Source organism: Balaenoptera borealis, assembly GCF_965194805.1.
Source record: "Balaenoptera borealis genome assembly, contig: HAP1_SCAFFOLD_754, whole genome shotgun sequence".
NCBI lineage: Eukaryota > Metazoa > Chordata > Mammalia > Artiodactyla > Balaenopteridae > Balaenoptera > Balaenoptera borealis.
The window spans coordinates 197,377-221,503 of NW_028123447.1; the positions used below are offsets into that span (position 1 = coordinate 197,377).

The 24,127-nt window shown below is 44.7% G+C and overlaps 4 pseudogenes across 4 annotated transcripts; all 4 read left to right on the forward strand.

Annotated features, from left to right (window-relative positions):
- The first annotated feature begins 302 nt into the window (after nucleotides 1-302).
- Nucleotides 303-1,730, forward strand: LOC309621619 (E3 ubiquitin-protein ligase makorin-1 pseudogene; annotated as a pseudogene). Its single transcript has one exon. The product of its transcript is annotated as an E3 ubiquitin-protein ligase makorin-1 pseudogene (transcript).
- A 5,300-nt stretch (nucleotides 1,731-7,030) lies between these two features.
- On the forward strand, nucleotides 7,031-8,457 carry LOC309621621 (E3 ubiquitin-protein ligase makorin-1 pseudogene; annotated as a pseudogene). The gene has a single exon. The product of its transcript is annotated as an E3 ubiquitin-protein ligase makorin-1 pseudogene (transcript).
- Nucleotides 8,458-13,899: 5,442 nt separating this feature from the next.
- Nucleotides 13,900-15,141, forward strand: LOC309621609 (E3 ubiquitin-protein ligase makorin-1 pseudogene; annotated as a pseudogene). The gene has a single exon. The product of its transcript is annotated as an E3 ubiquitin-protein ligase makorin-1 pseudogene (transcript).
- A 5,256-nt stretch (nucleotides 15,142-20,397) lies between these two features.
- On the forward strand, nucleotides 20,398-21,825 carry LOC309621624 (E3 ubiquitin-protein ligase makorin-1 pseudogene; annotated as a pseudogene). The gene has a single exon. The product of its transcript is annotated as an E3 ubiquitin-protein ligase makorin-1 pseudogene (transcript).
- Nucleotides 21,826-24,127: the final 2,302 nt, after the last annotated feature.

The window sequence follows — 24,127 nt, forward strand, 5'->3', positions numbered from 1 at the left end:
AGAACCACATCTTGCACACCTAGAGCAAACAAAATCTTGTAATCAAATTTGCTGTGATAAAAAATAAAAATTTACTTAAAAATACGAACAAGAAGTAATGAGAAGGGGGTGCTCGGGCTCCGGCCCACAGTTCGAGCGGCGAGAGCACTCAGAGACACGACGCGGGCCAGAGGGGAGTGAGCGGGCGCCTCAGTGTCCTCCCCCTTCCCACCCTTCGCCTCGCCGCCTTCTCCCCCCTCAGCCGGACCGGAATTATGTGATCCCGGAAGTTCCGGCGCCACTGCTGTGTGGGATAAACAGTAATGGCGGAGGCTGCAGCTCCGGGAACAACAGCCAAAACATCAAGAGCAGGAGCGGCAGGGGCGGCGGTGGCAGCGGCCTCCCCCACCCCTATCCCCACAGTTACCTCCCCGTCCCTGCGGGCACGGGATTTGGCAGCGACGGCAGCGGCAGCGGCTGGACCAAACAGGTCACCTGCAGGTATTTCATGCATGGGGTTTGTAAGGAAGGAGATAACTGTCGATACTCACGTGACCTCTCTGAGAGTCCATATGGTGTAGTGTACAAGTATTTTCAGCGAGAGTACTGTATTTACGGAGACCGCTGCAAATATGAACACAGCAAGCCATTGCAACTGCTACAGCTCTAACTGCAAAGTCACCCCTTGCTGCTTCCTCAAGTCTCTCATCAGTAGTTGGACAGATTGGTGAAATGCATATGGGCGAAGCTGAGTCAAGAAATTCAAACTTTTCAACTGTAGGAGCTGGTTCAGAAGACTGGGTGAACGCCATTGAGTTTGTTCCTGGGCAGCCCTACTGTGGCCGTACTGCCTCTTCCTCCACTGAAGCACCCCTGCAGGGCTCAGTGACCAAGGAAGAATCAGAGAAGGAGCAAATTGCAGTGGAAACAAAGAAGCAGATCTGCCCCTATGCTGCAGTGGGAGAGTGCCGATATGGGGAGAACTGTGTGTATCTCCATGGAGACGCGTGTGATATGTGTGGGCTGCAGGTCCTCCATCCAGTGGATGCTGCCCAAAGATCACAACACATCAAATCTTGCATCGAGGCCCATGAGAAGGACATGGAGCTCTCGTTTGCTGTGCAGCACAGCAAGGACATGGTGTGTGGGATCTGCATGGAGGTGGTCTATGAGAAAGCCAACCCCCGCGAGCGCCGCTTCGGAATCCTCTCCAACTGCAACCACACCTACTGTCTCAAATGTATTCGCAAGTGGAGGAGTGCTAAGCAATTTGAGAGCAAGATCATAAAGTACTGCCCAGAATGCCGGATCACATCTAACATTGTCATTCCAAGTGAGTACTGGGTGGAGGAGAAAGAAGAGAAGCAGAAACTCATTCAGAAATACAAGGAGGCAATGAGCAACAAGGTGTGCAGGTATTTTGACGAAGGACGTGGGAGCTGCCCATTTGGAGGGAACTGCGTTTACAAGCATGCGTACCCTGATGCCATAGAGAGGAGCCACAGAGACAGAAAGTGGGAACATCAAGCACATACCGGGCCCAACGAACGAACCACTTCTGGGAGATCATTGAGGAGAGAGGGAAAGGCAACCCCTTTGACAACGACGAAGAAGAGGTTGTCACCTTTAAGCTGGGCGAGATGTTGCTTGTGCTTTTGGCTGCAGGTGGGGACGACGACCTGACAGACTCTGAAGACGAGTGGGACTTGTTTCACGATGAGCTGGAAGATTTTTATGACTTGGATCTATAGCAGCTTTGCTGGGCGTGTGAACTGGTCTGCTGAGCCTCAGACGGCAGCCCTCCCCACTGCTGGCAGCAGTGCCCGTGGTTCTCTTCTAGGCAGGCCTCTCAACTCCAGGTGCTGTCGTAATAATTTTTACCCAGGGCCTGTCTTCTCAATCCCTCACCTTTCCCCAAGGAGTGTGTTGTTTTCTCTGTTTAAAAAAGTTACAAAAATGAAAAAAAAAAAAAAAAAAAAAAAAAAAAAAAAGTTACAAAAATGAATCTTAAAGTTAGTTTTCTTGTAACATGAATTTAACGGTCAGACAGCGTGTAGGTTTGCTGCGTCATCTGTTTTCAGCCAGATTCACACGGTTCAAGGGTAGCATTTCTGGATTTCCAGTACTCATTTTTGAGGACCCCAGGTTCAAAAGTAACAGCATTGGCCCTGCTTTTGGGTCCAAGAATTGGGGTGATAGGTGAAGGATCTGAACTGTGGCGTGTAGCCTTCTGCTATAGACTTAGGCGGATGCTTGAGGTTTCTGGTGAATTCTGCACATCTGTGTTTCTATATCTGTCCCCTGCCCTGGAATCCCCACCCTGTGCACTCGTTCTGTGGTTTTCGTCTCTTGTTTAATTGCACACAAGTACTACTGCTGGGTAACCAGAACCACGTGCGACTGTGTTGAGATTTTTACTGTGTTTAGCCTGATAGGAAAATGGTGAAAGAACACATATAAAGATATAGCGGAATAGGGGCTTCCCTGGTGGCGCAGTGGTTGAGAATCTGCCTGCCAATGCAGGGGACACGGGTTCGAGCCCTGGTCTGGGAAGATCCCACATGCCGCGGAGCAACTGGGCCCGTGAGCCACAACTACTGAGCCTGCGCGTCTGGAGCCTGTGCTCTGCGACAAGAGAGGCCGCGATAGTGAGAGGCCCGCGCACCGCGATGAAGAGTGGCCCCCACTCGCCACAACTAGAGAAAGCCCTCGCACAGAAACGAAGACCCAACACAGCCAAAAATAAATATAAAAATTAATTAATTAATTAATTAATTAATTTAAAAAAAAAAGATATAGCGGAATAAAATAAATGCAGAGTTGGAAGTTGACTCCCAAGGGCTGATAGACTTGGTATGTGTGTGTGTGTAACAAGCTTCTCATCCCTGCATAGATGCAGTGTCTGTAGCCTTAGTGGAAAAACTCAAGTTTACTGGTTTCAGCCTCGTGTGGCAAATAGATCTTAAAGGACAAAGCAGTATATTGGCAGCTGTTAATAGAGCAGGGCTAGCTCTGTCTATATAAATAGGGAAATGGGCTTAGCCATAGAGGTTCAACTATCTGGTTATCTCATGGATTAACACAAACTGGGTCTCAGTTACACAGTTGTATTTAATGTTTTATGATCTCCTAGACTTTCTAGTCCAGGCACTTTTTGACAAACCTTTGTCCTCATTTGAGGGGTTTTGTTGTCGGGTTCTTGGGTCCGTTTGTGTGGGTATTTGCCTCATTCCATCCCTGAGCTTTGCAGCTAGACAGGTGTGATTCAAAACTATGTTCTAAGGTGTTTCCTGTAGTGGAGTAATTGGTTTGCAGTAGTAAGTCATGTTTTTCCACTAAAAGGGGACGGAGGGGTGGTAATCCACGAGATACGCTAAAGTTAAATTGTTAGAAGAATTCCTTGATCAGAAAATATAAATTTGCGTTTTGTTGCTCTATTTCCTGAAAGTAACTTGGAGATGCCCCTGATTTGTCCATCTACTGCTTTGATTCCTTGGATACCACTCATACTTTCACGTTAAGCAAAAACAAGTAATTCTTGCAGGGGTCACTGTCTTTTTCAGCAGCCCTTTTGTAAGACGCACTTTTCCCATATAAAACAATTTTTAACCGCCCCCCCACCCAAAAAAAGAAGTAATGAGACATAAACTTAAAGGGCTTTTTCCTGGCACATTCCATTCTAGTTTACAACCTAGAACACCACTTCCATTAAGGCTCTGTTGCATTAGTAACCAGATTTGGTAAAGGAGAAATGCTGCCGCCTTGTGGCCGTTTCCCGCAAGAGCGGCTTTACACCCACAGCTAATGGTCATTAACATTCAGAAGGACTCGGGGCCGTAAAGGACACCTGCCCTCAAAAATTGTGCTGAGGTAAGGAATGGACAAAACAATTCAAAACAGGCCAATTTTTCAAGAAGATAGTATGAAGAGTGAAGTTTTACTCCCTCTCTTTAAAAAAAAAGGAAAATGAATAAAAGCTCAACCTCAGGAAGTATTAGACTCATGCAATCTAATCTACAAAAAGGTTTCAACGCACACCAGTCGACTGACCATCAGCAAAAAGTCTACAAACAATAAATGCTGAAGGGGCTTTAGAGAACTGTGTACCCTCTACCTGTTGGTGAGACGTAAAGTCGTAACAGCCAACAATGAGAACAGAAAGGAGCTGTATTCAAAAGTAAAAATTGAGGTACCATTTAATCCAGCAGGCACACCACTGGGCCTCTCACCTGAGAAGACCAGAATCGAGAAGATATAGGCTGCAAAAGCTGCACAGCAGCCTTATTCACAATAGCCAAGATAGTGAAGCAACCAAAATGTTCTTCAACAGGTGAATGGATAAAGAAGAAGTGGTCCATGTACACAATGGAATATTAGCCATGGAAAACAATGAAACACTGCTCTTTGAGGCACCACAGGTGAACCTGGGGATAATCACCAAACATGATGTAAGTCGGAAAGCAAAAGACCTATGTCCTATGATATCACTTACAGGGGTTAGCTAATAACTGACACAAATGAACATATTTCCACAGAGAAAGACGCTCACAGAATTAGAAAACAAACTATGCTCATGTAAAAGGAAAGGTGGGGGGAATGGATAAATTAAGATTAGTGTTACTATACGTATACAAATACATATTATATACATTTATCAAAAAGACCGACCATATAGCAAGGGAGGTCTACAGAACACTCTGTAATATTTTACATGGGAAGAGGATCTGTACAAGGATAGACATATATAATGTACAAATGAACCAGATTCTGTACACCTAGGACAAACAATATTCTAAAATTTACCCCGATTAAAAAAAGTAAAAAAAAAAACCAAGAAGAAGTAATGAGACATAAACGTATGGGGGTTTCTCCTGGCACATTCCATTCTAATTTAAAACCTAGGAACATGACTTCCTGGAAGGCTCTGCTGCTGCCTTGGTACCCAGATTTGGGAAAGGAGAAATGATGCCTCCTTGTGGCCATTTCCCACAACAGCAGCTTTAAACACATTGCTAAAGGTCACTAAATATTCACCAAACTTGCATTTATTTAAATGACACCTGCCCTCCAAAAGTTCCTGGGGTCGAAAATCGACCAAAATTTCAAAAGAGGGCAACCTTTCAAGATGACAATTTCAAGAGGTATATTGTACTCACATTTTTTTTTAACAGAAAACAAAAAGGCGAGGAAAAATGATGAATTTTAGGAATTTTTAAAGACATGCAAACCCAAATTACAAAAACCGACCAGCTCACAGCAGTCAGAATGGCCATTAGCAAAAATGCTGCAAACAATAAATGCTGAAGTGATTGTGGAGAGATGCTTACCCTCTCTTCTATGGGGGACGTGGTAAGAGCCACTAATGAAAACACAATGGAGGTGCTTTGAACATTGAGCTACAGGTCAATCATTCACACCCAGTGCTGGGCATAACCCCTGAGAAATGAGAATCAAAAAGTCACAGGCTGGCAATCCTGCACTCCAGCAATACTTACCATAGCCAACACTTGGAAGCAACGAAAATATCCATCAATACAGGAATGCACCAAGAAGAAGTGGTCTATGTACACAATGGAATATTACTCCAATAAAAACTATAAATTAAATTTAAAAAACAAACAAAAGTAAGGAGACATCCGCTTTTGTGGGTTTATCCGGGCACATTCCACTCTAATTTATAACCGAGGAACACCACTGGCCGAGAGGGCTGTTTCCCTAGTTACCAGAGTGGGGAACGTAGAAAGGCTGCCGTCCTCTGGCCATTACCTGCAAAAGCAGCTTTAAAACCTGTGCTAATGCTCACTTCATATGAACAAGTATGGCAGGGCTGTAAATGAAACCTGCCCTCAAAGTGTTTAGAGGGAGGTAAATGGCCAAAGCATTTCAAAATGTGACACATACTTTAAGAAAACACTTTGAAGAACTAAGCTGTAATCACAGATTGAAAAATAAAAGCACGTGCCTTAAAGCTCAATTTCAACGGATTATGAGACACATGCAAATTCAACCACAAAGAGGTATTATCTCAAACCAGTCAGAATAACCATCAGCAAGAAAACTATAAACAATAAATGCTGAAGGTGTTGTGGAGAAATGCATACGCTCAACTTTAAGAGGGACGTAACTTGGAAAGAGCCACTAATGAGAACTGAATGGAGGTGCCTTTAAAAGGGAAATATTGAGCTACCATATGATCCAGCAGGCCCCTTCCTGGACCTATAACCTCTGAAGACAGAACTGGAAAGACACAGGCAGGCAAAACTGCACTGCACAGTATTACAATAGCCAAGATATGGAAGTAACCAAAAAGTCCACCAACAGATGGGGGGACAAAGAAGAACTGCTACATGTAGAGGTGGAATATTAGCTAGCGAAAAAATGAAACAATGCCATTTGCAGCACCATAGATGAGACTAGAAGTAATCACGCATCTTGTAGTAAGTGAGAAAGCGAAAGACACATATCCTATCCTATCACTTGTAGGTGTTACCATAAAATTGATACCAATGAAGATATTTCCACAGAGAAAGGCAATCACAGATTCATTAAACAAACTTATGGTTCACCAAATGGAAAGGTGTGAGGATTGGATACGTTACGATATTGGGGTTAACAGAGATATACAAACACATGTGAAATACAGAATCACCAAAGACCTACAGAATACCAAGAGAAGACTACTCAACATTGTGTCATAACCTACATGGGAAAAGGATACGAAGAAGAAGAGATATATGTATATGTGTGAAAGAACCACATCTTGCACACCTAGAGCAAACAAAATCTTGCAATCAAATTTGCTGTGATAAAAAATAAAAATTTACTTAAAAATACGAACAAGAAGTAATGAGAAGGGGGTGCTCGGGCTCCGGCCCGCAGTTCGAGCGGCGAGAGCACTCAGAGACACGACGCGGGCCAGAGGGGAGTGAGCGGGCGCCTCAGTGTCCTCCCCCTTCCCACCCTTCGCCTCGCCGCCTTCTCCCCCCTCAGCCGGACCGGAATTATGTGATCCCGGAAGTTCCGGCGCCACTGCTGTGTGGGATAAACAGTAATGGCGGAGGCTGCAGCTCCGGGAACAACAGCCAAAACATCAAGAGCAGGAGCGGCAGGGGCGGCGGTGGCAGCGGCCTCCCCCACCCCTATCCCCACAGTCACCTCCCCGTCCCTGCAGGCACGGGATTTGGCAGCGACGGCAGCGGCGGCGGCTGGATCAAACAGGTCACCTGCAGGTATTTCATGCATGGGGTTTGTAAGGAAGGAGATAACTGTCGATACTCACGTGACCTCTCTGAGAGTCCATATGGTGTAGTGTACAAGTATTTTCAGCGAGAGTACTGTATTTACGGAGACCGCTGCAAATATGAACACAGCAAGCCATTGCAACTGCTACAGCTCTAACTGCAAAGTCACCCCTTGCTGCTTCCTCAAGTCTCTCATCAGTAGTTGGACAGATTGTTGAAATGCATATGGGCGAAGCTGAGTCAAGAAATTCAAACTTTTCAACTGTAAGAAGGGTTCAGAAGACTGGGTGAACGCCATTGAGTTTGTTCCTGGGCAGCCCTACTGTGGCCGTACTGCCCCTTCCTCCACTGAAGCACCCCTGCAGGGCTCAGTGACCAAGGAAGAATCAGAGAAGGAGCAAATTGCAGTGGAAACAAAGAAGCAGATCTGCCCCTATGCTGCAGTGGGAGAGTGCCGATATGGGGAGAACTGTGTGTATCTCCATGGAAACGCGTGTGATATGTGTGGGCTGCAGGTCTTCCATCCAGTGGATGCTGCCCAAAGATCACAACACATCAAATCTTGCATCGAGGCCCATGAGAAGGACATGGAGCTCTCGTTTGCTGTGCAGCACAGCAAGGACATGGTGTGTGGGATCTGCATGGAGGTGGTCTATGAGAAAGCCAACCCCCGCGAGCACCGCTTCGGAATCCTCTCCAACTGCAACCACACCTACTGTCTCAAGTGTATTCGCAAGTGGAGGAGTGCTAAGCAATTTGAGAGCAAGATCATAAAGTACTGCCCAGAATGCCGGATCACATCTAACATTGTCATTCCAAGTGAGTACTGGGTGGAGGAGAAAGAAGAGAAGCAGAAACTCATTCAGAAATACAAGGAGGCAATGAGCAACAAGGTGTGCAGGTATTTTGACGAAGGACGTGGGAGCTGCCCATTTGGAGGGAACTGCGTTTACAAGCATGTGTACCCTGATGCCATAGAGAGGAGCCACAGAGACAGAAAGTGGGAACATCAAGCACATACCGGGCCCAACGAAGGAACCACTTCTGGGAGCTCATTGAGGAGAGAGAGAACGGCAACCCCTTTGACAACGACGAAGAAGAGGTTGTCACCTTTAAGCTGGGCGAGATGTTGCTTGTGCTTTTGGCTGCAGGTGGGGACGACGACCTGACAGACTCTGAAGACGAGTGGGACTTGTTTCACGATGAGCTGGAAGATTTTTATGACTTGGATCTATAGCAGCTTTGCTGGGCGTGTGAACTGGTCTGCTGAGCCTCAGACGGCAGCCCTCCCCGCTGGTGGCAGCAGTGCCCGTGGTTCTCTTCTAGGCAGGCCTCTCAACTCCAGGTGCTGTCGTGATAATTTTTACCCAGGGCCTGTCTTCTCAATCCCTCACCTTTCCCCGAGGAGTATGTTGTTTTCTCTGTTTAAATAAGTTACAAAGGTGAATCTTAAAGTTAGTTTTCTTGTAACATGAATTTAACGGTCAGACAGAGTGTAGGTTTGCTGCGTCATCTGTTTTCAGCCAGATTTACACAGTTCAAGGGTAGCATTTCTGGATTTCCAGTACTCATTTTTGAGGACCCCAGGTTCAAAAGTAACAGCATTGGCCCTGCTTTTGGGTCCAAGAATTGGGGTGATAGGTGAAGGATCTGAACTGTGGCATGTAGCCTTCTGCTATAGACTTAGGCGGATGCTTGAGGTTTCTGGTGAATTCTGCACATCTGTGTTTTTATATCTGTTCCCTGCCCTGGAATCCCCACCCTGTGCACTCGTTCTGTGGTTTTCGTCTCTTGTTTAATTGCACACAAGTACTACTGCTGGGTAACCAGAACCAGGTGCGACTGTGTTGAGATTTTTACTGTGTTTAGCCTGATAGGAAAATGGTGAAAGAACACATATAAAGATATAGCGGAATAGGGGCTTCCCTGGTGGCGCAGTGGTTGAGAATCTGCCTGCCAATGCAGGGGACACGGGTTCGAGCCCTGGTCTGGGAAGATCCCACATGCCGCGGAGCAACTGGGCCCGTGAGCCACAACTACTGAGCCTGTGCGTCTGGAGCCTGTGCTCTGCGACAAGAGAGGCCGCGATAGTGAGAGGCCCGCGCACCGCGATGAAGAGTGGCCCCCACTCACCACAACTAGAGAAAGCCCTCGCACAGAAACGAAGACCCAACACAGCCAAAAATAAATATAAAAATAAATAAATAAATTAATTAATTAATTAAAAAAAAAAAAAGATATAGCGGAATAAAATAAATGCAGAGTTGGAAGTTGACTCCCAAGGGCTGATAGACTTGGTATGTGTGTGTGTGTAACAAGCTTCTCATCCCTGCATAGATGCAGTGTCTGTAGCCTTAGTGGAAAAACTCAAGTTTACTGGTTTCAGCCTCGTGTGGCAAATAGATCTTAAAGGACAAAGCAGTATATTGGCAGCTGTTAATAGAGCAGGGCTAGCTCTGTCTATATAAATAGGGAAATGGGCTTAGCCATAGAGATTCAACTATCTGGTTATCTCATGTATTAATACAAACTGGGTCTCAGTTACACAGTTGTATTTAATGTTTTATGATCTCCTAGACTTTCTAGTCCAGGCACTTTTTGACAAACCTTTGTCCTCATTTGAGGGGTTTTGTTGTCGGGTTCTTGGGTCCGTTTGTGTGGGTATTTGCCTCATTCCATCCCTGAGCTTTGCAGCTAGACAGGTGTGATTCAAAACTATGTTCTAAGGTGTTTCCTGTAGTGGAGTAATTGGTTTGCAGTAGTAAGTCATGTTTTTCCACTAAAAGGGGACGGAGGGGTGGTAATCCACGAGATACGCTAAAGTTAAATTGTTAGAAGAATTCCTTGATCAGAAAATATAAATTTGCGTTTTGTTGCTCTATTTCCTGAAAGTAACTTGGAGATGCCCCTGATTTGTCCATCTACTGCTTTGATTCCTTGGATACCACTCATACTTTCACGTTAAGCAAAAACAAGTAATTCTTGCAGGGGTCACTGTCTTTTTCAGCAGCCCTTTTGTAAGACGCACTTTTCCCATATAAAACAATTTTTAACCGCCCCCCCACCCAAAAAAAGAAGTAATGAGACATAAACTTAAAGGGCTTTTTCCTGGCACATTCCATTCTAGTTTACAACCTAGAACACCACTTCCATTAAGGTTCTGTTGCATTAGTAACCAGATTTGGTAAAGGAGAAATGCTGCCGCCTTGTGGCCGTTTCCCGCAAGAGCGGCTTTACACCCACAGCTAATGGTCATTAACATTCAGAAGGACTCGGGGCCGTAAAGGACACCTGCCCTCAAAAATTGTGCTGAGGTAAGGAATGGACAAAACAATTCAAAACAGGCCAATTTTTCAAGAAGATAGTATGAAGAGTGAAGTTTTACTCCCTCTCTTTAAAAAAAAAAGGAAAATGAATAAAAGCTCAACCTCAGGAAGTATTAGACTCATGCAATCTAATCTACAAAAAGGTTTCAACGCACACCAGTCGACTGACCATCAGCAAAAAGTCTACAAACAATAAATGCTGAAGGGGCTTTAGAGAACTGTGTACCCTCTACCTGTTGGTGAGACGTAAAGTCGTAACAGCCAACAATGAGAACAGAAAGGAGCTGTATTCAAAAGTAAAAATTGAGGTACCATTTAATCCAGCAGGCACACCACTGGGCCTCTCACCTGAGAAGACCAGAATCGAGAAGATATAGGCTGCAAAAGCTGCACAGCAGCCTTATTCACAATAGCCAAGATAGTGAAGCAACCAAAATGTTCTTCAACAGGTGAATGGATAAAGAAGAAGTGGTCCATGTACACAATGGAATATTAGCCATGGAAAACAATGAAACACTGCTCTTTGAGGCACCACAGGTGAACCTGGGGATAATCACCAAACATGATGTAAGTCGGAAAGCAAAAGACCTATGTCCTATGATATCACTTACAGGGGTTAGCTAATAACTGACACAAATGAACATATTTCCACAGAGAAAGACGCTCACAGAATTAGAAAACAAACTATGCTCATGTAAAAGGAAAGGTGGGGGGAATGGATAAATTAAGATTAGTGTTACTATACGTATACAAATACATATTATATACATTTATCAAAAAGACCGACCATATAGCAAGGGAGGTCTACAGAACACTCTGTAATATTTTACATGGGAAGAGGATCTGTACAAGGATAGACATATATAATGTACAAATGAACCAGATTCTGTACACCTAGGACAAACAATATTCTAAAATTTACCCCGATTAAAAAAAGTAAAAAAAAAACCAAGAAGAAGTAATGAGACATAAACGTATGGGGGTTTCTCCTGGCACATTCCATTCTAATTTAAAACCTAGGAACATGACTTCCTGGAAGGCTCTGCTGCTGCCTTGGTACCCAGATTTGGGAACGGAGAAATGATGCCTCCTTGTGGCCATTTCCCACAACAGCAGCTTTAAACACATTGCTAAAGGTCACTAAATATTCACCAAACTTGCATTTATTTAAATGACACCTGCCCTCCAAAAGTTCCTGGGGTCGAAAATCGACCAAAATTTCAAAAGAGGGCAACCTTTCAAGATGACAATTTCAAGAGGTATATTGTACTCACATTTTTTTTAACAGAAAACAAAAAGGCGAGGAAAAATGATGAATTTTAGGAATTTTTAAAGACATGCAAACCCAAATTACAAAAACCGACCAGCTCACAGCAGTCAGAATGGCCATTAGCAAAAATGCTGCAAACAATAAATGCTGAAGTGATTGTGGAGAGATGCTTACCCTCTCTTCTATGGGGGACGTGGTAAGAGCCACTAATGAAAACACAATGGAGGTGCTTTGAACATTGAGCTACAGGTCAATCATTCACACCCAGTGCTGGGCGTAACCCCTGAGAAATGAGAATCAAAAAGTCACAGGCTGGCAATCCTGCACTCCAGCAATATTTACCATAGCCAACACTTGGAAGCAACGAAAATATCCATCAATACAGGAATGCACCAAGAAGAAGTGGTCTATGTACACAATGGAATATTACTCCAATAAAAACTATAAATTAAATTTAAAAAACAAACAAAAGTAAGGAGACATCCGCTTTTGTGGGTTTATCCGGGCACATTCCACTCTAATTTATAACCGAGGAACACCACTGGCCGGGAGGGCTGTTTCCCTAGTTACCAGAGTGGGGAACGTAGAAAGGCTGCCGTCCTCTGGCCATTACCTGCAAAAGCAGCTTTAAAACCTGTGCTAATGCTCACTTCATATGAACAAGTACGGCAGGGCTGTAAATGAAACCTGCCCTCAAAATGTTTAGAGGGAGGTAAATGGCCAAAGCATTTCAAAATGTGACACATACTTTAAGAAAACACTTTGAAGAACTAAGCTGTAATCACAGATTGAAAAATAAAAGCACGTGCCTTAAAGCTCAATTTCAACGGATTATGAGACACATGCAAATTCAACCACAAAGAGGTATTATCTCAAACCAGTCAGAATAACCATCAGCAAGAAAACTATAAACAATAAATGCTGAAGGTGTTGTGGAGAAATGCATACGCTCAACTTTAAGAGGGACGTAACTTGGAAAGAGCCACTAATGAGAACTGAATGGAGGTGCCTTTAAAAGGGAAATATTGAGCTACCATATGATCCAGCAGGCCCCTTCCTGGACCTATAACCTCTGAAGACAGAACTGGAAAGACACAGGCAGGCAAAACTGCACTGCACAGTATTACAATAGCCAAGATATGGAAGTAACCAAAAAGTCCACCAACAGATGGGGGGACAAAGAAGAACTGCTACATGTAGAGATGGAATATTAGCTAGCGAAAAAATGAAACAATGCCATTTGCAGCACCATAGATGAGTCTAGAAGGAATCACGCAACTTGTAGTAAGTGAGAAAGCGAAAGACACATATCCTATCGTATCACTTGTAGGTGTTACCAAAAAATTGATACCAATGAAGATATTTCCACAGAGAAAGGCAATCACAGATTCATTAAACAAACTGATGGTTCACTAAATGGAAAGGTGTGAGGATTGGATACATTACGATATTGGGGTTAACAGAGATATACAAACACATGTGAAATACAGAATCACCAAAGACCTACAGAATACCAAGAGAAGACTACTCAACATTGTGTCATAACCTACATGGGAAAAGGATACGAAGAAGAAGAGATATATGTATATGTGTGAAAGAACCACATCTTGCACACCTAGAGCAAACAAAATCTTGTAATCAAATTTGCTGTGATAAAAAATAAAAATTTACTTAAAAATACGAACAAGAAGTAATGAGAAGGGGGTGCTCGGGCTCCGGCCCACAGTTCGAGCGGCGAGAGCACTCAGAGACACGACGCGGGCCAGAGGGGAGTGAGCGGGCGCCTCAGTGTCCTCCCCCTTCCCACCCTTCGCCTCGCCGCCTTCTCCCCCCTCAGCCGGACCGGAATTATGTGATCCCGGAAGTTCCGGCGCCACTGCTGTGTGGGATAAACAGTAATGGCGGAGGCTGCAGGTCCGGGAACAACAGCCAAAACATCAAGAGCAGGAGCGGCAGGGGCGGCGGTGGCAGCGGCCTCCCCCACCCCTATCCCCACAGTCACCTCCCCGTCCCTGCAGGCACGGGATTTGGCAGCGACGGCAGCGGCGGCGGCTGGATCAAACAGGTCACCTGCAGGTATTTCATGCATGGGGTTTGTAAGGAAGGAGATAACTGTCGATACTCACGTGACCTCTCTGAGAGTCCATATGGTGTAGTGTACAAGTATTTTCAGCGAGAGTACTGTATTTACGGAGACCGCTGCAAATATGAACACAGCAAGCCATTGCAACTGCTACAGCTCTAACTGCAAAGTCACCCCTTGCTGCTTCCTCAAGTCTCTCATCAGTAGTTGGACAGATTGTTGAAATGCATATGGGCGAAGCTGAGTCAAGAAATTCAAACTTTTCAACTGTAAGAAGGGTTCAGAAGACTGGGTGAACGCCATTGAGTTTGTTCCTGGGCAGCCCTACTGTGGCCGTACTGCCCCTTCCTCCACTGAAGCACCCCTGCAGGGCTCAGTGACCAAGGAAGAATCAGAGAAGGAGCAAATTGCAGTGGAAACAAAGAAGCAGATCTGCCCCTATGCTGCAGTGGGAGAGTGCCGATATGGGGAGAACTGTGTGTATCTCCATGGAAACGCGTGTGATATGTGTGGGCTGCAGGTCTTCCATCCAGTGGATGCTGCCCAAAGATCACAACACATCAAATCTTGCATCGAGGCCCATGAGAAGGACATGGAGCTCTCGTTTGCTGTGCAGCACAGCAAGGACATGGTGTGTGGGATCTGCATGGAGGTGGTCTATGAGAAAGCCAACCCCCGCGAGCACCGCTTCGGAATCCTCTCCAACTGCAACCACACCTACTGTCTCAAGTGTATTCGCAAGTGGAGGAGTGCTAAGCAATTTGAGAGCAAGATCATAAAGTACTGCCCAGAATGCCGGATCACATCTAACATTGTCATTCCAAGTGAGTACTGGGTGGAGGAGAAAGAAGAGAAGCAGAAACTCATTCAGAAATACAAGGAGGCAATGAGCAACAAGGTGTGCAGGTATTTTGACGAAGGACGTGGGAGCTGCCCATTTGGAGGGAACTGCGTTTACAAGCATGTGTACCCTGATGCCATAGAGAGGAGCCACAGAGACAGAAAGTGGGAACATCAAGCACATACCGGGCCCAACGAAGGAACCACTTCTGGGAGCTCATTGAGGAGAGAGAGAACGGCAACCCCTTTGACAACGACGAAGAAGAGGTTGTCACCTTTAAGCTGGGCGAGATGTTGCTTGTGCTTTTGGCTGCAGGTGGGGACGACGACCTGACAGACTCTGAAGACGAGTGGGACTTGTTTCACGATGAGCTGGAAGATTTTTATGACTTGGATCTATAGCAGCTTTGCTGGGCGTGTGAACTGGTCTGCTGAGCCTCAGACGGCAGCCCTCCCCGCTGGTGGCAGCAGTGCCCGTGGTTCTCTTCTAGGCAGGCCTCTCAACTCCAGGTGCTGTCGTGATAATTTTTACCCAGGGCCTGTCTTCTCAATCCCTCACCTTTCCCCGAGGAGTATGTTGTTTTCTCTGTTTAAATAAGTTACAAAGGTGAATCTTAAAGTTAGTTTTCTTGTAACATGAATTTAACGGTCAGACAGAGTGTAGGTTTGCTGCGTCATCTGTTTTCAGCCAGATTTACACAGTTCAAGGGTAGCATTTCTGGATTTCCAGTACTCATTTTTGAGGACCCCAGGTTCAAAAGTAACAGCATTGGCCCTGCTTTTGGGTCCAAGAATTGGGGTGATAGGTGAAGGATCTGAACTGTGGCATGTAGCCTTCTGCTATAGACTTAGGCGGATGCTTGAGGTTTCTGGTGAATTCTGCACATCTGTGTTTTTATATCTGTTCCCTGCCCTGGAATCCCCACCCTGTGCACTCGTTCTGTGGTTTTCGTCTCTTGTTTAATTGCACACAAGTACTACTGCTGGGTAACCAGAACCAGGTGCGACTGTGTTGAGATTTTTACTGTGTTTAGCCTGATAGGAAAATGGTGAAAGAACACATATAAAGATATAGCGGAATAGGGGCTTCCCTGGTGGCGCAGTGGTTGAGAATCTGCCTGCCAATGCAGGGGACACGGGTTCGAGCCCTGGTCTGGGAAGATCCCACATGCCGCGGAGCAACTGGGCCCGTGAGCCACAACTACTGAGCCTGTGCGTCTGGAGCCTGTGCTCTGCGACAAGAGAGGCCGCGATAGTGAGAGGCCCGCGCACCGCGATGAAGAGTGGCCCCCACTCGCCACAACTAGAGAAAGCCCTCGCACAGAAACGAAGACCCAACACAGCCAAAAATAAATATAAAAATAAATAAATAAATTAATTAATTAATTAAAAAAAAAAAAGATATAGCGGAATAAAATAAATGCAGAGTTGGAAGTTGACTCCCAAGGGCTGATAGACTTGGTATGTGTGTGTGTGTAACAAGCTTCTCATCCCTGCATAGATGCAGTGTCTGTAGCCTTAGTGGAAAAACTCAAGTTTACTGGTTTCAGCCTCGTGTGGCAAATAGATCTTAAAGGACAAAGCAGTATATTGGCAGCTGTTAATAGAGCAGGGCTAGCTCTGTCTATATAAATAGGGAAATGGGCTTAGCCATAGAGGTTCAACTATCTGGTTATCTCATGTATTAATACAAACTGGGTCTCAGTTACACAGTTGTATTTAATGTTTTATGATCTCCTAGACTTTCTAGTCCAGGCACTTTTTGACAAACCTTTGTCCTCATTTGAGGGGTTTTGTTGTCGGGTTCTTGGGTCCGTTTGTGTGGGTATTTGCCTCATTCCATCCCTGAGCTTTGCAGCTAGACAGGTGTGATTCAAAACTATGTTCTAAGGTGTTTCCTGTAGTGGAGTAATTGGTTTGCAGTAGTAAGTCATGTTTTTCCACTAAAAGGGGACGGAGGGGTGGTAATCCACGAGATACGCTAAAGTTAAATTGTTAGAAGAATTCCTTGATCAGAAAATATAAATTTGCGTTTTGTTGCTCTATTTCCTGAAAGTAACTTGGAGATGCCCCTGATTTGTCCATCTACTGCTTTGATTCCTTGGATACCACTCATACTTTCACGTTAAGCAAAAACAAGTAATTCTTGCAGGGGTCACTGTCTTTTTCAGCAGCCCTTTTGTAAGACGCACTTTTCCCATATAAAACAATTTTTAACCGCCCCCCCACCCAAAAAAAGAAGTAATGAGACATAAACTTAAAGGGCTTTTTCCTGGCACATTCCATTCTAGTTTACAACCTAGAACACCACTTCCATTAAGGTTCTGTTGCATTAGTAACCAGATTTGGTAAAGGAGAAATGCTGCCGCCTTGTGGCCGTTTCCCGCAAGAGCGGCTTTACACCCACAGCTAATGGTCATTAACATTCAGAAGGACTCGGGGCCGTAAAGGACACCTGCCCTCAAAAATTGTGCTGAGGTAAGGAATGGACAAAACAATTCAAAACAGGCCAATTTTTCAAGAAGATAGTATGAAGAGTGAAGTTTTACTCCCTCTCTTTAAAAAAAAAAGGAAAATGAATAAAAGCTCAACCTCAGGAAGTATTAGACTCATGCAATCTAATCTACAAAAAGGTTTCAACGCACACCAGTCGACTGACCATCAGCAAAAAGTCTACAAACAATAAATGCTGAAGGGGCTTTAGAGAACTGTGTACCCTCTACCTGTTGGTGAGACGTAAAGTCGTAACAGCCAACAATGAGAACAGAAAGGAGCTGTATTCAAAAGTAAAAATTGAGGTACCATTTAATCCAGCAGGCACACCACTGGGCCTCTCACCTGAGAAGACCAGAATCGAGAAGATATAGGCTGCAAAAGCTGCACAGCAGCCTTATTCACAATAGCCAAGATAGTGAAGCAACCAAAATGTTCTTCAACAGGTGAATGGATAAAGAAGAAGTGGTCCATGTACACAATGGAATATTAGCCATGGAAAACAATGAAACACTGCTCTTTGAGGCACCACAGGTGAACCTGGGGATAATCACCAAACATGATGTAAGTCGGAAAGCAAAAGACCTATGTCCTATGATATCACTTACAGGGGTTAGCTAATAACTGACACAAATGAACATATTTCCACAGAGAAAGACGCTCACAGAATTAGAAAACAAACTATGCTCATGTAAAAGGAAAGGTGGGGGGAATGGATAAATTAAGATTAGTGTTACTATACGTATACAAATACATATTATATACATTTATCAAAAAGACCGACCATATAGCAAGGGAGGTCTACAGAACACTCTGTAATATTTTACATGGGAAGAGGATCTGTACAAGGATAGACATATATAATGTACAAATGAACCAGATTCTGTACACCTAGGACAAACAATATTCTAAAATTTACCCCGATTAAAAAAAGTAAAAAAAAAACCAAGAAGAAGTAATGAGACATAAACGTATGGGGGTTTCTCCTGGCACATTCCATTCTAATTTAAAACCTAGGAACATGACTTCCTGGAAGGCTCTGCTGCTGCCTTGGTACCCAGATTTGGGAACGGAGAAATGATGCCTCCTTGTGGCCATTTCCCACAACAGCAGCTTTAAACACATTGCTAAAGGTCACTAAATATTCACCAAACTTGCATTTATTTAAATGACACCTGCCCTCCAAAAGTTCCTGGGGTCGAAAATCGACCAAAATTTCAAAAGAGGGCAACCTTTCAAGATGACAATTTCAAGAGGTATATTGTACTCACATTTTTTTTAACAGAAAACAAAAAGGCGAGGAAAAATGATGAATTTTAGGAATTTTTAAAGACATGCAAACCCAAATTACAAAAACCGACCAGCTCACAGCAGTCAGAATGGCCATTAGCAAAAATGCTGCAAACAATAAATGCTGAAGTGATTGTGGAGAGATGCTTACCCTCTCTTCTATGGGGGACGTGGTAAGAGCCACTAATGAAAACACAATGGAGGTGCTTTGAACATTGAGCTACAGGTCAATCATTCACACCCAGTGCTGGGCGTAACCCCTGAGAAATGAGAATCAAAAAGTCACAGGCTGGCAATCCTGCACTCCAGCAATATTTACCATAGCCAACACTTGGAAGCAACGAAAATATCCATCAATACAGGAATGCACCAAGAAGAAGTGGTCTATGTACACAATGGAATATTACTCCAATAAAAACTATAAATTAAATTTAAAAAACAAACAAAAGTAAGGAGACATCCGCTTTTGTGGGTTTATCCGGGCACATTCCACTCTAATTTATAACCGAGGAACACCACTGGCCGGGAGGGCTGTTTCCCTAGTTACCAGAGTGGGGAACGTAGAAAGGCTGCCGTCCTCTGGCCATTACCTGCAAAAGCAGCTTTAAAACCTGTGCTAATGCTCACTTCATATGAACAAGTACGGCAGGGCTGTAAATGAAACCTGCCCTCAAAATGTTTAGAGGGAGGTAAATGGCCAAAGCATTTCAAAATGTGACACATACTTTAAGAAAACACTTTGAAGAACTAAGCTGTAATCACAGATTGAAAAATAAAAGCACGTGCCTTAAAGCTCAATTTCAACGGATTATGAGACACATGCAAATTCAACCACAAAGAGGTATTATCTCAAACCAGTCAGAATAACCATCAGCAAGAAAACTATAAACAATAAATGCTGAAGGTGTTGTGGAGAAATGCATACGCTCAACTTTAAGAGGGACGTAACTTGGAAAGAGCCACTAATGAGAACTGAATGGAGGTGCCTTTAAAAGGGAAATATTGAGCTACCATATGATCCAGCAGGCCCCTTCCTGGACCTATAACCTCTGAAGACAGAACTGGAAAGACACAGGCAGGCAAAACTGCACTGCACAGTATTACAATAGCCAAGATATGGAAGTAACCAAAAAGTCCACCAACAGATGGGGGGACAAAGAAGAACTGCTACATGTAGAGATGGAATCTTAGCTAGCGAAAAAATGAAACAATGCCATTTGCAGCACCATAGATGAGTCTAGAAGGAATCACGCAACTTGTAGTAAGTGAGAAAGCGAAAGACACATATCCTATCGTATCACTTGTAGGTGTTACCAAAAAATTGATACCAATGAAGATATTTCCACAGAGAAAGGCAATCACAGATTCATTAAACAAACTGATGGTTCACTAAATGGAAAGGTGTGAGGATTGGATACATTACGATATTGGGGTTAACAGAGATATACAAACACATGTGAAATACAGAATCACCAAAGACCTACAGAATACCAAGAGAAGACTACTCAACATTGTGTCATAACCTACATGGGAAAAGGATACGAAGAAGAAGAGATATATGTATATGTGTGAAAGAACCACATCTTGCACACCTAGAGCAAACAAAATCTTGTAATCAAATTTGCTGTGATAAAAAATAAAAATTTACTTAAAAATATGAACAAGAAGTAATGAGAAGGGGGTGCTCGGGCTCCGGCCCGCAGTTCGAGCGGCGAGAGCACTCAGAGACACGACGCGGGCCAGAGGGGAGTGAGCGGGCGCCTCAGTGTCCTCCCCCTTCCCACCCTTCGCCTCGCCGCCTTCTCCCCCCTCAGCCGGACCGGAATTATGTGATCCCGGAAGTTCCGGCGCCACTGCTGTGTGGGATAAACAGTAATGGCGGAGGCTGCAGGTCCGGGAACAACAGCCAAAACTTCAAGAGCAGGAGCGGCAGGGGCGGCGGTGGCAGCGGCCTCCCCCACCCCTATCCCCACAGTCACCTCCCCGTCCCTGCAGGCACGGGATTTGGCAGCGACGGCAGCGGCGGCGGCTGGATCAAACAGGTCACCTGCAGGTATTTCATGCATGGGGTTTGTAAGGAAGGAGATAACTGTCGATACTCACGTGACCTCTCTGAGAGTCCATATGGTGTAGTGTACAAGTATTTTCAGCGAGAGTACTGTATTTACGGAGACCGCTGCAAATATGAACACAGCAAGCCATTGCAACTGCTACAGCTCTAACTGCAAAGTCACCCCTTGCTGCTTCCTCAAGTCTCTCATCAGTAGTTGGACAGATTGTTGAAATGCATATGGGCGAAGCTGAGTCAAGAAATTCAAACTTTTCAACTGTAGGAGCGGGTTCAGAAGACTGGGTGAACGCCATTGAGTTTGTTCCTGGGCAGCCCTACTGTGGCCGTACTGCCCCTTCCTCCACTGAAGCACCCCTGCAGGGCTCAGTGACCAAGGAAGAATCAGAGAAGGAGCAAATTGCAGTGGAAACAAAGAAGCAGATCTGCCCCTATGCTGCAGTGGGAGAGTGCCGATATGGGGAGAACTGTGTGTATCTCCATGGAAACGCGTGTGATATGTGTGGGCTGCAGGTCTTCCATCCAGTGGATGCTGCCCAAAGATCACAACACATCAAATCTTGCATCGAGGCCCATGAGAAGGACATGGAGCTCTCGTTTGCTGTGCAGCACAGCAAGGACATGGTGTGTGGGATCTGCATGGAGGTGGTCTATGAGAAAGCCAACCCCCGCGAGCACCGCTTCGGAATCCTCTCCAACTGCAACCACACCTACTGTCTCAAGTGTATTCGCAAGTGGAGGAGTGCTAAGCAATTTGAGAGCAAGATCATAAAGTACTGCCCAGAATGCCGGATCACATCTAACATTGTCATTCCAAGTGAGTACTGGGTGGAGGAGAAAGAAGAGAAGCAGAAACTCATTCAGAAATACAAGGAGGCAATGAGCAACAAGGTGTGCAGGTATTTTGACGAAGGACGTGGGAGCTGCCCATTTGGAGGGAACTGCGTTTACAAGCATGTGTACCCTGATGCCATAGAGAGGAGCCACAGAGACAGAAAGTGGGAACATCAAGCACATACCGGGCCCAACGAAGGAACCACTTCTGGGAGCTCATTGAGGAGAGAGAGAACGGCAACCCCTTTGACAACGACGAAGAAGAGGTTGTCACCTTTAAGCTGGGCGAGATGTTGCTTGTGCTTTTGGCTGCAGGTGGGGACGACGACCTGACAGACTCTGAAGACGAGTGGGACTTGTTTCACGATGAGCTGGAAGATTTTTATGACTTGGATCTATAGCAGCTTTGCTGGGCGTGTGAACTGGTCTGCTGAGCCTCAGACGGCAGCCCTCCCCGCTGGTGGCAGCAGTGCCCGTGGTTCTCTTCTAGGCAGGCCTCTCAACTCCAGGTGCTGTCGTGATAATTTTTACCCAGGGCCTGTCTTCTCAATCCCTCACCTTTCCCCGAGGAGTATGTTGTTTTCTCTGTTTAAATAAGTTACAAAGGTGAATCTTAAAGTTAGTTTTCTTGTAACATGAATTTAACGGTCAGACAGAGTGTAGGTTTGCTGCGTCATCTGTTTTCAGCCAGATTTACACAGTTCAAGGGTAGCATTTCTGGATTTCCAGTACTCATTTTTGAGGACCCCAGGTTCAAAAGTAACAGCATTGGCCCTGCTTTTGGGTCCAAGAATTGGGGTGATAGGTGAAGGATCTGAACTGTGGCATGTAGCCTTCTGCTATAGACTTAGGCGGATGCTTGAGGTTTCTGGTGAATTCTGCACATCTGTGTTTTTATATCTGTTCCCTGCCCTGGAATCCCCACCCTGTGCACTCGTTCTGTGGTTTTCGTCTCTTGTTTAATTGCACACAAGTACTACTGCTGGGTAACCAGAACCAGGTGCGACTGTGTTGAGATTTTTACTGTGTTTAGCCTGATAGGAAAATGGTGAAAGAACACATATAAAGATATAGCGGAATAGGGGCTTCCCTGGTGGCGCAGTGGTTGAGAATCTGCCTGCCAATGCAGGGGACACGGGTTCGAGCCCTGGTCTGGGAAGATCCCACATGCCGCGGAGCAACTGGGCCCGTGAGCCACAACTACTGAGCCTGTGCGTCTGGAGCCTGTGCTCTGCGACAAGAGAGGCCGCGATAGTGAGAGGCCCGCGCACCGCGATGAAGAGTGGCCCCCACTCGCCACAACTAGAGAAAGCCCTCGCACAGAAACGAAGACCCAACACAGCCAAAAATAAATATAAAAATAAATAAATAAATAAATTAATTAATTAAAAAAAAAAAAAAGATATAGCGGAATAAAATAAATGCAGAGTTGGAAGTTGACTCCCAAGGGCTGATAGACTTGGTATGTGTGTGTGTGTAACAAGCTTCTCATCCCTGCATAGATGCAGTGTCTGTAGCCTTAGTGGAAAAACTCAAGTTTACTGGTTTCAGCCTCGTGTGGCAAATAGATCTTAAAGGACAAAGCAGTATATTGGCAGCTGTTAATAGAGCAGGGCTAGCTCTGTCTATATAAATAGGGAAATGGGCTTAGCCATAGAGGTTCAACTATCTGGTTATCTCATGTATTAATACAAACTGGGTCTCAGTTACACAGTTGTATTTAATGTTTTATGATCTCCTAGACTTTCTAGTCCAGGCACTTTTTGACAAACCTTTGTCCTCATTTGAGGGGTTTTGTTGTCGGGTTCTTGGGTCCGTTTGTGTGGGTATTTGCCTCATTCCATCCCTGAGCTTTGCAGCTAGACAGGTGTGATTCAAAACTATGTTCTAAGGTGTTTCCTGTAGTGGAGTAATTGGTTTGCAGTAGTAAGTCATGTTTTTCCACTAAAAGGGGACGGAGGGGTGGTAATCCACGAGATACGCTAAAGTTAAATTGTTAGAAGAATTCCTTGATCAGAAAATATAAATTTGCGTTTTGTTGCTCTATTTCCTGAAAGTAACTTGGAGATGCCCCTGATTTGTCCATCTACTGCTTTGATTCCTTGGATACCACTCATACTTTCACGTTAAGCAAAAACAAGTAATTCTTGCAGGGGTCACTGTCTTTTTCAGCAGCCCTTTTGTAAGACGCACTTTTCCCATATAAAACAATTTTTAACCGCCCCCCCACCCAAAAAAAGAAGTAATGAGACATAAACTTAAAGGGCTTTTTCCTGGCACATTCCATTCTAGTTTACAACCTAGAACACCACTTCCATTAAGGCTCTGTTGCATTAGTAACCAGATTTGGTAAAGGAGAAATGCTGCCGCCTTGTGGCCGTTTCCCGCAAGAGCGGCTTTACACCCACAGCTAATGGTCATTAACATTCAGAAGGACTCGGGGCCGTAAAGGACACCTGCCCTCAAAAATTGTGCTGAGGTAAGGAATGGACAAAACAATTCAAAACAGGCCAATTTTTCAAGAAGATACTATGAAGAGTGAAGTTTTACTCCCTCTCTTTAAAAAAAAAAGGAAAATGAATAAAAGCTCAACCTCAGGAAGTATTAGACTCATGCAATCTAATCTACAAAAAGGTTTCAACGCACACCAGTCGACTGACCATCAGCAAAAAGTCTACAAACAATAAATGCTGAAGGGGCTTT